The sequence below is a fragment of the Anabrus simplex genome, chromosome X (genome assembly GCF_040414725.1).
Source record: "Anabrus simplex isolate iqAnaSimp1 chromosome X, ASM4041472v1, whole genome shotgun sequence".
Lineage (NCBI taxonomy): Eukaryota > Metazoa > Arthropoda > Insecta > Orthoptera > Tettigoniidae > Anabrus > Anabrus simplex.
The window spans coordinates 87,731,250-87,747,160 of NC_090279.1; the positions used below are offsets into that span (position 1 = coordinate 87,731,250).

Below are 15,911 nucleotides of genomic sequence, written 5' to 3' on the forward strand. Positions count from 1 at the left end.
GTGATATAGATCAATTCATGTGTATGTAGGTAACGATTTTTATAGGGCGCCTACATTCATGGACGTAAGTTTGAAATTACAGCCTACTACGTCCTTACACTCGGAGCTACTGTTGCGAATAGGAGGCGGCCCTCCGATTAACCTCCGGAGCTCCGTAACTGCTTTGCCTCCGTCGGTAGTACCGGAGATAACCGGAGGAGCGCTGTAATCGTATTATCCGATTCAATCAACAGGAGGTCCGCCTCCTCTTCACAGCGCTACTTTTCAATAAATGTCTCATAGGTACTACAATTGTAGACATTACGGATGTGTTCAACTACAACTCTCCCCACAGTTGTGTATTTTAGTATACATGAGTGTTACAGTTTGATTTATGACAAGTATTGGAACTGGGTAATATAACAAGCCCATTCACATATCAAGTAGTGGAAGAAGTGTCTCATACTCTGTAGTTGTCACAAGTACTATCTGCGCACTTTTTAGTGATAGATTTACACCCTAGTGCTGAAGTGGTCGACTTCGGTTATCTTCGAAATTCGTATTGGCAACCTTTGAAACACAAACTAAGAAACGCTTATCATCGCTCTGCGACATCTGGCGTACACTTTAAGTACTCGTACTGTTGTTGTTTACACAGCAAAGCCAAACTATAGAATTCATGCTAGGAACACGCTTCGCAACGGGAAATTTTATATAGTATTATATATTGTGTGTGTGACACAGTTGTTTGCTTAAAATCATTAAGGTTTATAAAATTCATATCGATCGATCATATTATCGATTCAGTTCAGATTTCATTTCCATTCAGTTGGCAGTATTAACGGAACCCTTCTTACTTCTCCAACGAGTACAAAAATCTATCACTAAAAAGTGCGCATACTATAATACGTCCTTTCCTAAATTCAGCCTGTTCTACTGACAGTTACAAATCAAATTTGTTCTTCAAGAGTTTGTTTTAAGTGATTAAACGACATTCAAATATCCGGTTTTGTTTCTAAGTGGCTGGTATGTTGTTGTATAAGGCCAATTCTACAGCTTATTCCGTTAAGGAAGCTACGGATTTTCTTCATTGAGGAATTGTGGTTTATGTCTTTGTACACTGCTTCCACAACCTCTAACATTATTGTCGGTAATGTTCTAGTTCAATAATGTACATTTGCTAAATGTATAGATCTCCAGTGAGAATATTAGAAGTTAATATTAATCCTTCTCAGTTTCAGCATTCTACATATTTTTAATATTTAAAGTTATTAGTTTTCTTAAATTTTACCTTTAATTAAGCATTAAAAATGAATACGCATATAACTAGCTCGCATTTTAGAAAACTCCCAGCCTTTGCGTTGCAAGTGCCTGCAAGTTGTGTGTAGTAGCAATATATCATGTACCCTAAATTTTGTGGAATGAGGAATTTTTTTTTCTTCTTTAGAGCATCGCAGATGAAGAAATGCGGATGGTAGTTAGACAAAAAATTGCAATATTTAGTGTGTAAGTTTCAGTACTGGTATTGTTTTGCTGTGTTATTTACCTCTGTGTGCAATTTTATAGTGAGGCTGTGAATGTTGAGTTGTTCATTACGGTACCTACTCTGTATGATGCAAGATATGGAAGTAAGGTTCAAATTCTTGAGAGGTTTCCATTTACGATATCTGTATCTTGTTATATCAGTGTTGTTATGGAGATTCTTCTGTATCACATCAATACCCCGCAGCAGCTATTTCTGGTATGTTTTTGTGATGATTTAGGTTACTGTCGGCTGTCTTTTTTGATTTATTGCTGTGTAAAAGATTTTCAGGAGTGAGTGGTGGTGAGATTGCATGGGGTCGAATACTAGTATCTGCAGCCCTGAAAAACGTTTCCGTGGTTTCCCCATTTTATTATTAATTAACCTTAATTAATGCCACTGCATACCTAATCTTAACCCTTTACCTTGGAGTTGTTAGTGCAACATTAAACTGCTTTCAGGAATGGAAGAACAATCTTCAGGAAAAATTCTGGCTGTAGAAACTGTAAACGGTAGTCAGAACAAGTAAACACGGTACATTTCAGTATTGTCCCCTACATTAAAATATACAAAATACAAATGAGCATAGTTTCCTGAATAGATATGTGTTTACATAGAAATGTATTCCCTGGCAATGTGTAAGAATCTACAAAATTAGCCACAGAAACGAAGCTTGTATTACCTGTAGGAGAAAATGTAGTATTCATTGTTTGTGCAGTATGTTTACATTTACAGTAAAATATCACAAAGTGACTAATGAACACTGCAATTGGGTGAAATGAATTGTCTGGGGCACTACTCGAGGTATTCAACATATAAAGTTTAAAATTTCATGATTTTCCCGTATTGAATAGAGAAACACACAATATTAAACAGAAGGAAGGATCCACCTTTCAATACTTCGTTGTTAAGTTATGATCACTGTGTTAGTTGTTTTTAGACATTTATGACTTAATTTTTACACTGCTTTGCCAATTGGCTGATGATGACACTTCAAATGTGTTGAAACCAGTCCCAAACGAACAAGTTGTAACCTCTATTTGGTTCAACTTAAAACGGAGTATTGAAAGGTGGATCCTTCCTTCTGTTTAATATTGTGTGTATTCAGCAAAGACAATTTTCGAACCACCTGCGAAACAATAAAAACTGCTTAACATTTAAACCACTCGTTTGACATGGAACTCCCTACAAGGGGCTCTCTGTTAAACACCACTTGGTTGTGTCATTAGACATGACATGCATAGAAAAATAAAGAAAAGGCACTTAAGTAAAGTTTGCTGGCATTGTTCGATGAAATGAGCTGATAGCAGTATTGTATAAACTTTTGTCTTCATTTCAACAGAATTTTTTTCATTTTCCATTTCCAGTCTTCTGGGTAGAAATGTGAATCAAGAACCTCCTCAGTTTTTCTCTCTCCACCACTCCTTTCCTTCCTCGAATATTTTTTCTAATTTTACTCCACTCTTCTCTGTACTCTCCTTACCGTATCCATTCACTCCTTTCTGGGCATTCTCCAATGTCATTCTCCTATGACTTTGTCTGTAAATACTTACTGTGGAACTCTATCCTCTTCCATTCTCATCATGTGTCCATACCATTTCAGCTTGTGTGTCTCTATCTTGTCTTTCAGTTCAGGGAATCCAATTCACTCCCTCATTTCTATGTTTCTGACTTTATACCTTTATGCCCTCCCTGTTATTTCTCTAAAGAATTTCATCTTGGCCTCTTGCATTCTGCAGTCATCATGTAGTTTTGTTGTCCATGGTGTGTAATACATTGGGTGCAAAATTTTCTTGCATTCCATTGGATGTCCCAGTTACAGACTATACATCTCACACATTGGTAAAACTCTCTGGCTTGTTCAAGTCTCTATCCAGTTTCTTAATTTATTTTCCTATCTTCTTCAATTATTCTCCCTGAATACTTGAAGCTTTTCACAACTTCTAATGGTCTTCCATTTACTTCAATATTCCCAATTCCTTCTCTATAAACTTTCGTCACCACTACTATCATACTCTTTTCCACGCTTATTTTCGTTCCATATTCCTCCATCTCCTGATTCCTTACTTTATCTTGTTCTTGTCCTTCCATTTCATCTTCTCCACATATTACTGTCTTATCTGCAAAGAGTGAGGCCTTTGCCTCCTTGGTTCCCATTTTTTTGTTGTATACTCTTATGGATTTCATCAATGATTGTAATTAAGATTGGAGGGGATAAAACACATCCATTTTGAAGTTCTGTTTCTACTTTGAACCAGTTTGTTTGTCCTATCTTAGTATTCATACTACTTACTCACTTTTCGTTCATGGCTTTTATAATATGTTCTTCACCTCTCCCTGCCTTCTTTTTTATCAATGCCTCCGAGACCACTTGCGATGGTACACTGACATATGCCTTCTCAATATCGATAAATATCATCACTGAATCCAGCCTAAATTCCCATCTGTTCTTCATCACGTTCTTTAGGTTGAACAGATTAAAAACTTTTAAAATTATGTGTACACTGAGTAAGGAGTATGACACCATATGTAAGTGAAACACAGATAATAACTGGTGCCAAGAAAAACAGAGTTTGAAGCCTTTTAAATGCCATGTTATCAGAAGTTCTTGAAGATCATTTTGATAGAACATGTCTCAAATAAAGAGATACTGAATAAGCTTAATGAGAGGAAAATGGTTTGAGAGAATTTGATCCTGGGAAGGAAAATTTTGATAGAACACATCTCAAAGAACTGTGAACTTGTTCAGTTAGTTTTGAAGCCGATTGCAAAGGATAAAAATGGTAGGAAGATTCCAGTATATGGACCCGGGTGATCAGAGTGATATGCAAACCGTACAGTCACTGAATTTTCAAGGAAGGTCATCTTGTTGCAGTTTCAGTTGCATATAAAACTATATGTTAGATAGCTATTAATACGATATAAGGTGTCATGTAATACTTTTTTTTTTTTGCTATTGGCTTTACGTTGCACTGACACAGATATGTCTTATGGCGACGATGGGACAGAAAAGGGCTGGGAGTGGGAAGGAAGCGGCCATGGCCTTAATAAAGGTACGGCCCCCGCATTTGCCTGGTGTGAAAATGGGAAACCACGGAAAACCATCTTCAGGACTGCCGACAGTGGGGTTGGAACCCACTATCTCCCTAATACTGGATACTGTCTGCACTTAAGCGACTGCAGCTATCAAACTTGAACCATGCTTATCGCATGTTCCACGATTTGACATTTAATTATGTAAATAGCTTCTTTCAATGTTTACATGTGTCAGTCTAATGACGTCCAGTAGGGAGCAGCACACGCTATGTTTTTATCTGTGAGGTCGTTCGTTTTGCTGAGCGATAATTTTTACTCTGTGGAGTTCTTTTGCTGTTCTATGTGGGGCAGATACTAACAATGGCTGCCGCTATGTTCGGTGTGGCATTTTTATGCCTCAAATATTCATTTAATGTGTTCAAGCCTGGACCTTTCACGCTAACTGCTATTCGATTTTACTATTGATAATCACAGGTATGTGATACTTGGTTTATATTTAAATTTGGTGACGATTTATTCCCCTATGTTACGGTCGATGGCATACATCTTTCCGCTCCGTCATACGATGTGCTTTGAATGAATGTATTTGTGGTCTTGTTGTTATGATTGAAAAAGGGTCTCTGTGGTTATGATTTGGTGCGCTGCGTGCTTTAATACTGCGTGATCCTCATGATGTGCCCCTTGTCTCGACCGCAGGAGAGACCAATCCAGGTTGTACAAGGCGCAACATGCCAGTGATGTGAATAAAGTAATGACCAATTCTGACCTTATGTGTAATTGCACGCCGCACGCAAACATTTGAGTACGTGAGACCCACTGATAATGACCGTGGAGTCATAATTTATGGTTTGTATTTGACCACGAAATCTGAACGGCCGTTCGTGTTTTATTTTCCCGATACCCTCATTGTGTGTGCGTGAATGTGGTATGCATGTGAGTTCGAATGTGTGGGAGAGGAAAGGTTGGTATGCCGATTGACCTGTTGTGTTTGTCTTTCAGATTCTGCGCCTTGTTTGGTTTTCAGCGCGGAGTTGTATTTGTTTATTATTCATGGCTGATGCTCTGCTTGAGTGCCCGCCATGTTGGTTTCATATTTGCGCATGGGCGTACCTATTGTATTCTTTGGGTTTTGTCTCGGCTTTGATTGGTCCATGGAGGCTGTGCCCAATCTCATCTGTCGTTATTCTTATCTGCCTTTTGTTCCCCGGCACGGCTTATTGTTATGCGAACTTTTCGCATTGTTAGTTGCCTAATGAATACATGATGCAGTGCCTTGGATATTTGAATCTTGGTAAAACGGGCGACCTAGTTGAATAATTTATGATGAAAGGAAGCTGCTGGTATTGTAATAGCGATGTGTCGAGGAGCAGTGAGCATTTTAAATTACGTATCATTTTTTTTTAAAGAGTATTAGTGAGTTTTCACGCCATGTTTCAACTATGTGAGAAAGAACAAGGTATGTCCATCAGTATTACGATGAATTTCCCTATTTATTTTGTGTGATTTTCTTTTCTTGCTTTAATTTTTCTCTCATATTTATTTAATAAATCCCCTGGTTTAAACCATTTCTTCTTTTATTTCTAATAGATGTAGTCTTGCCCTTGTTACCTGATTACAAGGGGGGTTTTCAGCTCAGGGTTATGTATGTGCCTTGCCCGGTCGACACGATCCGGGCCTCAAATATTGTTCCCCGTGAATATTTCACTAAGTTATTGCTTGAATCGCTGATTTATGTAGTGATAGATGGGGAGGGTGTGGCTCAGTAAATGGTAGCAGTAGCGTGCTCGACTGGGATACCTCCTCTGAAAGGAAATCGGACGAGGTAGAGCTGGAAACCCATTCGAAGTCAGTTCTGGTCGCTTTAATTTAATCTCATGATTCAGTTAGTCTCTGGCCCTAATTTTAAGTGTGATCTATAATTTATGTCCATTGTTGAATTCAAATCCATTGTTGTTATATTGTGTATGTGTCTCGTGTTCAAACCTTTGAAACTTGGGTTGCGATATGGATAATCAGAAGGCTGTAGAAATAAATAATCGTAACGATAGTATTACTAGCGACATGCCTAACCCGGAAAGCGAAATGGAGCAAGGGACGAATGAAGTCCATGTTTCGTCCGCGGGAAGCAACCGCTGTAATTCATGCCCTGACGATAACAATGTCGTTACCTTTCGTAATCGTATTCCTGACGAAAATCGTAAGCGATTAACTTCCCCATCTCCTAGGCCCAGTTCCGACCGGCATGCTGAAGTGAACCCCGTGTTTGAAATTGTGAGAAAATGGAGGTTAAATTTCTCTGGTGAAGGGAAAACCTCCAGTGTAATTGAATTTTTGGAGCGAGTTGAGGACATAGCTGAGTGTAGCTCGTTACCTCTCGATTTGTTTGTGCCCGTCATCCCGGGAATGCTGGAAGGGCCTGCTCTAAAATGGTATAGGCTTATTAAACGGAGTATCATAACTTGGAGTGAATTCGCCAGCCGCATAAAGGAGCGATTCGGGGTATCTGATATGGACTACTGTCTGAAGCAGGAAATCTTCCGTAGAACGCAAGGAGTAGGTGAAAGCATCGACGACTATGCCACTGGGATTTTGACGTTATTTAACCGCATGAATGTTAAGGTGCCCGAAGACGAGATTTTCGACCAATTCTATAGAAATCTTGCCCCCGACTACAAGCTACACATTAAACGGTCTCTAGTTCAGAGCGTCGACGACATCATCAACCTGGGTCGCGAATTCGAGGGGGTAGTCAGCCAAAACAAACAATACCGTCCGCCTCCCATCCCATCCGAGTGCTCTTTTCCTGACGTCGCTTGTCGTACGCCCATCAAATCTGTTAGTTTTGGTACCTCCCCTCCTCCGTCTCGTCTCGTCCGTAGCCCCGAACGCAGGCCCAGCCCTCAAACTCCGCCCCCGCTTTATGTCAATGCAACCCAACCATCCAACACTGCTCCTGTAAAGGGTGGTAGAGTCAAGTCATGTGGGAATTGTGGTAAATTAGGCCACGTCTCAAAGAACTGTTGGTCCAGGTCCCCTGCAAAGTGTTCTCAGTGTGGTCTTGTTGGTGTCACAGCGCGCGTATGTCCTCGTTGTAACCCTCAGCAGGGAAACTAGAGGCGCACCGGCGTGATGGCCCGCCGTTGGCGCCTAAGGTCGGTCTCAATAAAAGGATCTGGGGCCTTCCGTCATCTACCCCATGGGCCAAAGTTTATATTGGGTCTCGTGTATTGTATGGCTTGTTGGATACCGGCTCGTGTATTTCTCTTGTAGACAAATCCCTAGTGCTTTCTATGAAATTAGAGTATCTTCCTGAAAGTGAGAACCCGAGAAAGTACGTGTCTGTCGATGGTCGTGAGGTGTGTCCCGTTGGTAGAACCAAGTGCCATATCAAGATGCATGGTTTGTCGTGGGATTGGACGTTTCATGTTGTGCCCAACCTGTCCGCGCCGATCATACTAGGCACCGATTTTATGTTGTCTACCGGCTTGTCCCTCGATTTCATTAATCGATCCTTTGCCTTTCGCTTTAAATCTGATGTCAGTTACCCCTTTGAGACACCATTTCAGCGTCCCACTGTGTCCGCTCTGACGGAACCTCCTCTTATCAATGCCTCATGTGAGCTCAGCGAAAACCAAAATCTCATGTTGAACTGCCTGTTAGAGGAGTTTTCCGACGTCTTGACCGATAAGCTTGGGTGTGCTAAGAATTTTTCATACTGCATCGAACTCAAAGATGACACTCCTGTGAGGTCCCCTCCGTTCAGTTGTTCGCCCCCGAAGTTGTCCGCTATGAGGGAATATGTCAACGACCTGCTAGACAAGAAGGTCATCAGTCACTCCAAGTCCCCTTTTAGTAGTCCCGCCTTCCTAATCCCTAAAAAGGACGGCAAGCTGAGATTCGTGATAGACTACAGAAAGGTCAACAAGAACATTGTCTTCGACAGCTTCCCATTACCCACCATCGAAAGTGCCTTCCAGCATTTTCATGGCGCCAAGTACTTCACTGTATTTGACTTCAATTCCGCATATTATCAGATCCCCTTGGACCTTAAAAGTCGTCCCTGTACTGCCTTCGCCACTCCGTTTGGATTGTTCGAATTCAATAAAGTCCCGATGGGCATTTCTGTGGGAGGACAAGCGCTTAGCCGCGTGATGGACTCAATTTTCGGTGACCTCAAATTTTCCTGTGTATTTAATTTTTTGGACGATCTTCTAATCTTTTCGCCCAGCTTTGAAGAGCACCTGGCCCATCTTCGCGAAGTTCTCAGTCGGTTGCGCAAGCACGGCTTCACGATCAACCCAAAGAAGGTCTCTCTTTGTACCAAACGGCTAAATTTTCTAGGCCACGTTGTATCTGACTCTGGAATCGCTGTAAACCCTGATCGGGTTAAGTGCATCAAAGATTTTCCCCCGCCCAAAAACGTTCGCGGTGTGCGAAGATTTCTTGGTATGGTAGGATTTTACAGCCGGTTCATCAAAAATTTCTCTCAGATTTCGGCCCCTTTAAACCTGCTGAAAAGAAAAGGTTGTCGCTTTGTCTGGAGCCATGATCAAACCCAGGCCTTCGAACAATTGAAACAGGCACTCTGTGAAGCCCCTGTATTACATAGTCCGGATTTTCCCCGCGATTTCATCTTGCAATGCGACTCCAGCGAGCTCGCTGTGTCCGCGGTGCTCAATCAAGCAGATGAGCAGGGTAAGCTAGTCCCCGTCGCGTACTTCAGTAAACTACTACATGGAGCTGAACTGAGGTATTCCATTTACGAAAAAGAATGCCTAGCAGTAGTTTTGGGTGTCGAAAAGTTTCGCTCGTATCTTGAGCACCGCCATTTTTACATCCACACGGACAATCAAGCTCTCTCGTGGATGAGCGCTAATGTGAAAAGACTTGGTCGAACCGCCAGATGGATTCTCCGATTATCTGCGTACAAATTTACTGTCGTACATGTCCGTGGAAAGGACAATGTTGTAGCCGACTGCTTGTCGCGCATGTTCGAGGGAGTGAAGGAGAGTGCGGTCGAACCTGAGGAAGACCGTGTCCCAACCGAAGAAGATAACACCATTAGTATTTTGCAAAATTTCCCATGGTCCTTCACGGATATCTCCGAACACCAGAAGGACGACTCCGAGTGTCGCGAGTTGTTGAAACGAATCGCGGATGGCTCTCTTGAAGACGAGTCGTATAGTGTTAAGAGAGGATTGTTGTCCCGTCGATGTCGGAAAAATGGTAGTGACAGAATTTACGTACCCTTGAAATTGAGGCCCATGCTACTTCAGTTTTATCACGACTCCTATCTGGGCGCTCATTTAGGTCAATATAAAACTTTAAATCGAATCTCTCGCGACTACTTCTGGCCTAACTTGAAAAGGGATGTTTTGGAGTATGTAAGAAGTTGCGATGTTTGCCAGAGGGCTAAACCCGCGCAGTCTTCTCTCGTTGGACCCCATTCTGCCGACATAGCAACATGCCCCGGAGAAAGGTTATTCATTGACTATTTTGGCCCCCTCACCAAGTCCAAGAGTGGCAACGTTGGGATCTTGTCCGTCGTTGATGCATTTTCAAAATTTGTTTGGCTATTTCCCGTGCGCAAGATAAATTCGAACAACGTTGTGCATTTCTTATCCCGGCACATTTTTGGAATTTACGGACCCCCTAAGACGATAGTGACCGACAATGCGTCCACCTTTAACTGTCGTAAGCTCCGACACTTATGCTTTGGGTGGGGAATAAAGCATGTGTTTTTAAGCCCTCACTATCCCAAACCCTCGCACGTTGAAAGGTTCCATCGAAATCTCAAAGCTTGCTTGACGGCATTTCACAACGCTGACCAGCGCAGCTGGGACTGTAATCTTGATTTCTTTGTTTTAGCATTCAACAGCAGTGTACATGAGTCGCACCGGCAAGCCCCGGCTGCTCTATTTCTAGGCAGGGATCTTGTCGACCCACTGCAGTTGAAGTGGAATATCGGGTATCTGTCCAAACCGTCCAGGACGATGGACGTAGAGGCCAAATGGAAGGAAGCAGTGACACAGTTAACCAGGGCTCGAGACCGTGTGGCTGAGAGGTACAATCGGAACAGAAAAAGAGTAAAGCTTGAAGTTGGAGACTTGGTCGTAGTGAAAGTTTTTCCATTGAGCTCAACGGCAAATCAAGTCACGGCCAAATTATGTTATAAATGGTCTCAGCCTAAAAAGGTAACCAGATTCCTAGGACCTGTGACAGTAGAACTGGAAGATGTAGTAAGTAAGAAGGTGAGCAAGGCTCACGTCTCGATGGTAAAGGCTTACCGTCAAAGAAGCCAGTAAACCTCGTATATTTCCATATCTTACGTATCTGTAGTGGTGTATATTAACCTTGTCCTTAATGAATTCCCAGTTTTCTAACATGCCTTTTCTTTCAGGTAAAAATTCGTGTTTCATGAATGAGAACGGAAATGAAAGAAAGGAAAGAAAGGAAATAGAAAAAAAAGGGAAGTGGTTCGAATTGCTGGAGTTGAACTGAATTCACATCCAGATCCCTGAGTGCATGGAAATATTATACCCAACCGCCTTGACTTTTGAATGCCTAGATTTCAACCTGAGTGCGCGAATGAAACAGTGTAATAATGGACTGATGTAAATCAGCGTTGCACGTGACAAGCTAATACAGACCTCCCATGAGGCAGACTTTCTCATTTAAAATGTATAATGTGGTGACTGTTCTTGTAAATTTCATGTGTCTGTAAATAATTGTAGATATAAGTAGTTCATAAGTACCTAGGTTAAGTGGGCGCGCGCTCGTAGTTTTAAGTTATGGACCTCTTTTAAAATGCGTCCACTCGTATGATCAACGAGTTTCGGAGCATTTTAAAAGGCGGTGCCGCTGGATATTTGAACCATGCTTATCGCATGTTCCACGATTTGACATTTAATTATGTAAATAGCTTCTTTCAATGTTTACATGTGTCAGTCTAATGACGTCCAGTAGGGAGCAGCACACGCTATGTTTTTATCTGTGAGGTCGTTCGTTTTGCTGAGCGATAATTTTTACTCTGTGGAGTTCTTTTGCTGTTCTATGTGGGGCAGATACTAACAATGGCTGCCGCTATGTTCGGTGTGGCATTTTTATGCCTCAAATATTCATTTAATGTGTTCAAGCCTGGACCTTTCACGCTAACTGCTATTCGATTTTACTATTGATAATCACAGGTATGTGATACTTGGTTTATATTTAAATTTGGTGACGATTTATTCCCCTATGTTACGGTCGATGGCATACATCTTTCCGCTCCGTCATACGATGTGCTTTGAATGAATGTATTTGTGGTCTTGTTGTTATGATTGAAAAAGGGTCTCTGTGGTTATGATTTGGTGCGCTGCGTGCTTTAATACTGCGTGATCCTCATGATGTGCCCCTTGTCTCGACCGCAGGAGAGACCAATCCAGGTTGTACAAGGCGCAACATGCCAGTGATGTGAATAAAGTAATGACCAATTCTGACCTTATGTGTAATTGCACGCCGCACGCAAACATTTGAGTACGTGAGACCCACTGATAATGACCGTGGAGTCATAATTTATGGTTTGTATTTGACCACGAAATCTGAACGGCCGTTCGTGTTTTATTTTCCCGATACCCTCATTGTGTGTGCGTGAATGTGGTATGCATGTGAGTTCGAATGTGTGGGAGAGGAAAGGTTGGTATGCCGATTGACCTGTTGTGTTTGTCTTTCAGATTCTGCGCCTTGTTTGGTTTTCAGCGCGGAGTTGTATTTGTTTATTATTCATGGCTGATGCTCTGCTTGAGTGCCCGCCATGTTGGTTTCATATTTGCGCATGGGCGTACCTATTGTATTCTTTGGGTTTTGTCTCGGCTTTGATTGGTCCATGGAGGCTGTGCCCAATCTCATCTGTCGTTATTCTTATCTGCCTTTTGTTCCCCGGCACGGCTTATTGTTATGCGAACTTTTCGCATTGTTAGTTGCCTAATGAATACATGATGCAGTGCCTTGGATATTTGAATCTTGGTAAAACGGGCGACCTAGTTGAATAATTTATGATGAAAGGAAGCTGCTGGTATTGTAATAGCGATGTGTCGAGGAGCAGTGAGCATTTTAAATTACGTATCATTTTTTTTTAAAGAGTATTAGTGAGTTTTCACGCCATGTTTCAACTATGTGAGAAAGAACAAGGTATGTCCATCAGTATTACGATGAATTTCCCTATTTATTTTGTGTGATTTTCTTTTCTTGCTTTAATTTTTCTCTCATATTTATTTAATAAATCCCCTGGTTTAAACCATTTCTTCTTTTATTTCTAATAGATGTAGTCTTGCCCTTGTTACCTGATTACAAGGGGGGTTTTCAGCTCAGGGTTATGTATGTGCCTTGCCCGGTCGACACGATCCGGGCCTCAAATATTGTTCCCCGTGAATATTTCACTAATTTATTGCTTGAATCGCTGATTTATGTAGTGATAGATGGGGAGGGTGTTGCTCAAACTCGGTCATGTAATACCAGGGGTCCTTTGACTATGATCTTGATATCGACGGATAAGTTAAATTATATTTCCTATGAAAGTGATCACTGTTTTAGAAATCATATAAAACTGCAGGTCCTTAGCTTTGATTGAAGTATCAGTCATAGAAAACTTGAGGTCCTATAGGTATGATCATAATATCAACTGTCATGTAAAATTTTGGGATTTTTGGTATGATCATAATATTGATGGTCATATAAAATGACACGATTGTTGCTTAGTTTGTTGACAAACACCATAAGTATCAATGACATCAATAAGGTAATATATTTTTCTGGCTTATGTTTCAGTGTAAGGTCAGTGGAAGTAATCAACCATACCAGTACCTTCTAACTACTTCAGTTTGCAGTGCAAAATGGACCTGGAAGCAAAGATCAAAGAGGAACCAGCCTGGCTTGAAGGAAAAACAACTGCATCACTTGTAAGTCTCATTCCAGATAACTTTATAGAGGTCAGAAATTAACCCCTAATAGCTGAATAAGTTTGGCAGGAGCATTATTTTCTATGTGCTTCCTCAGTATTAACACCAGCAGTCACCAATTGCTGAATGAGCATCTATGCGTAATACAACTTTGTTTTGCTTACTTGGCTGGGAATACACCACAACGCACTACACAAAGCTGCCAACTCTTAGGAACTTAAGGTTGGGCTTGGATTAGTCTGTACTTTTTACTGTCAGTATTGAAATTACTTTGGTTTAGGGGTTGCACTTTTTTATTTTTCCCCTCTGATTAAAATAGAGGATGGTTGGCCAATTGTACTTTAAAAAAACTAATATCCTCCTACACTACTGCACCAGTATTAGCACCAATGTAATAAATTATTACTCCTACCATAATTAGTGTAGAAGAAGTTAAATCACAAATCTTTCATTAGTGTTTTTGAGCCTGGATACACCAGTCTGCTAAACGAAATGTCAACACAGGTGTGATTATTCTGGGTTACCCTCACATCCACAATGTGCTGGAAGATATTATGTGTTTTAAGGAATGAGCAGATTTGCCTATGACATACGAGGGATGAAATAGCTCAAAATCTGAATGTACGTTCTCTCAAAATAATTATTTTGCTCAGATGTTGAATTCTTCTAGAAAGACAGAATAGGGATTAGTTCATTCTATTCCTCAAATACAGGTCAGATTCTATGTTATATAGAGAACCATGTCTAAGGGCTCTAGAATGTATGATTTCTGAGAATGATTTCTTTTATATGCCCCTTCTTAGTGGGCTCTGACACTTTAAGGACTTAAGGCACATTAAACAGATTTTTTTCTTTCCTCTTTGTCATTATTTCCTTGTCCTTTTTGTGCATCCTTTTCATCCATTCCTCAGTTCAGCTACTCTTCTCTTCTGTATTGAATGTGTTAAGTTGGCATATTCTAGAACTTGTTACTTTAATTCACTTTTATTAGTTACTTAAAGTAACATGAGAACATAATCTTTTAATCACAGTCCCTCCCCCCTGTAATGCTGACACGGTTTTATGAATCTAAGAGTGAAATTTAAATGTCTTGTAGTAGATCATAAAAGATGCTTATAGTAGTGCAATATTTCATTTCCAGCTGCTTTGACTTTGGGTTACATCACATCTTTCACTGTTAAATGACTGTGATAAGTCTGCTTCTTTCATGTTTATGTTTTTTATTTTACACTTGGAAGCATTGAAATATGCTGTTTCAAACAGAACTGTATTAATGTTTTATGTAGCCCCTGTGATCTCAGCAAAACCATAGTAGAGAATGTGATTCCATTATTTCAAGTAATTTGAATCTGTCTATAAACAAACTCTATGCTGAGAACAAAAAATCATTTAGAAATGTAACGCTTCTAATTGGTTCAGACAACTTTTATCATTTGATTGATATGATTGAACATATGAAAATATTTCATACAATTTAGTGTTTGTGCCTGTGGCTGCGTCCTTCCAAATTCTGTGTGAGATAGCCCCCATTCCATCTCTGGTATTATATCTTCTGGTATGGCTAGAAAACGTTTGGCATTTTATATTTTGTTCTCAGTCTCATCCTTTCTCTGACATAAGGAGTGAGCAAGAATAGTAACACCATTCTCAGTACAGCCTTTGGTTATAACAATCCTCTGCTGGTAGAAATCTTCCTTAAACATTAGTGAAATTCTGAAAGTAACTGTAATACTGGAAATTAATGAATTAAGATGCTCATTTGTTGGTGACTGTATTTGTAGATGTGTGTTATGAGCATACCTAATATTTCTTATTTTCCACAGGAAAATTTTGAACATGTATCAGAAGTGATAGCTCTGAAAGAAGAAGTTAAATCAGAGTTAACCGAGCCAGAGTCATTGCAGGAAGACTCTCTTGAGGTAATGTATATAATTTGATAATCCATCGTCAGATAATGGAAAAGGGTAGAAAATAGCTCAACAGATACCGGGGTTTGATCCATCTTTTTAGTGCGCATGATTGATAGTCCTACCGATAATATACTTTTTTATGAGATTGACTGTTTACATATCTAGTTTTCACTTTTCCTTCAAGTTGTTCCACGATCTTGCGTTATGAATTGTGCAGCAGTTAGGATTATTCCAAAGAACTCTATGTCATTTGGTAGCTGGTATCATTCCTACTAATACTTTTGAATTCATTAATTAGTTTTGAACACAAAGTAGCTGAAAGGTACATTCTTTTGTTACTGTTACAGAATATTTTACTAGTCGTTTCCAAATGAAACACCTTTGTTATCTTATTGATTATATTAATTATTGTTTTCTAAATAATACAGTAATTTATTGATACAAGTTGCAGGTGATATGCTTGTTTACTGTGATTGTTCGCCTGTATACTACACACATTGTAGCCATCTCTTGGCAAGTGAAAAATAT

The 15,911-nt window shown here is 40.3% G+C and overlaps 1 long non-coding RNA gene across 1 annotated transcript; it reads left to right on the forward strand.

The window, feature by feature from the left end:
- The first annotated feature begins 1,012 nt into the window (after positions 1 to 1,012).
- LOC137503078 (uncharacterized) lies at positions 1,013 to 15,379 on the forward strand. Its single transcript, XR_011019038.1, has 3 exons — positions 1,013 to 1,129; positions 13,343 to 13,473; positions 15,297 to 15,379. It is a non-coding gene; the product is annotated as an uncharacterized lncRNA (long non-coding RNA).
- Positions 15,380 to 15,911: the final 532 nt, after the last annotated feature.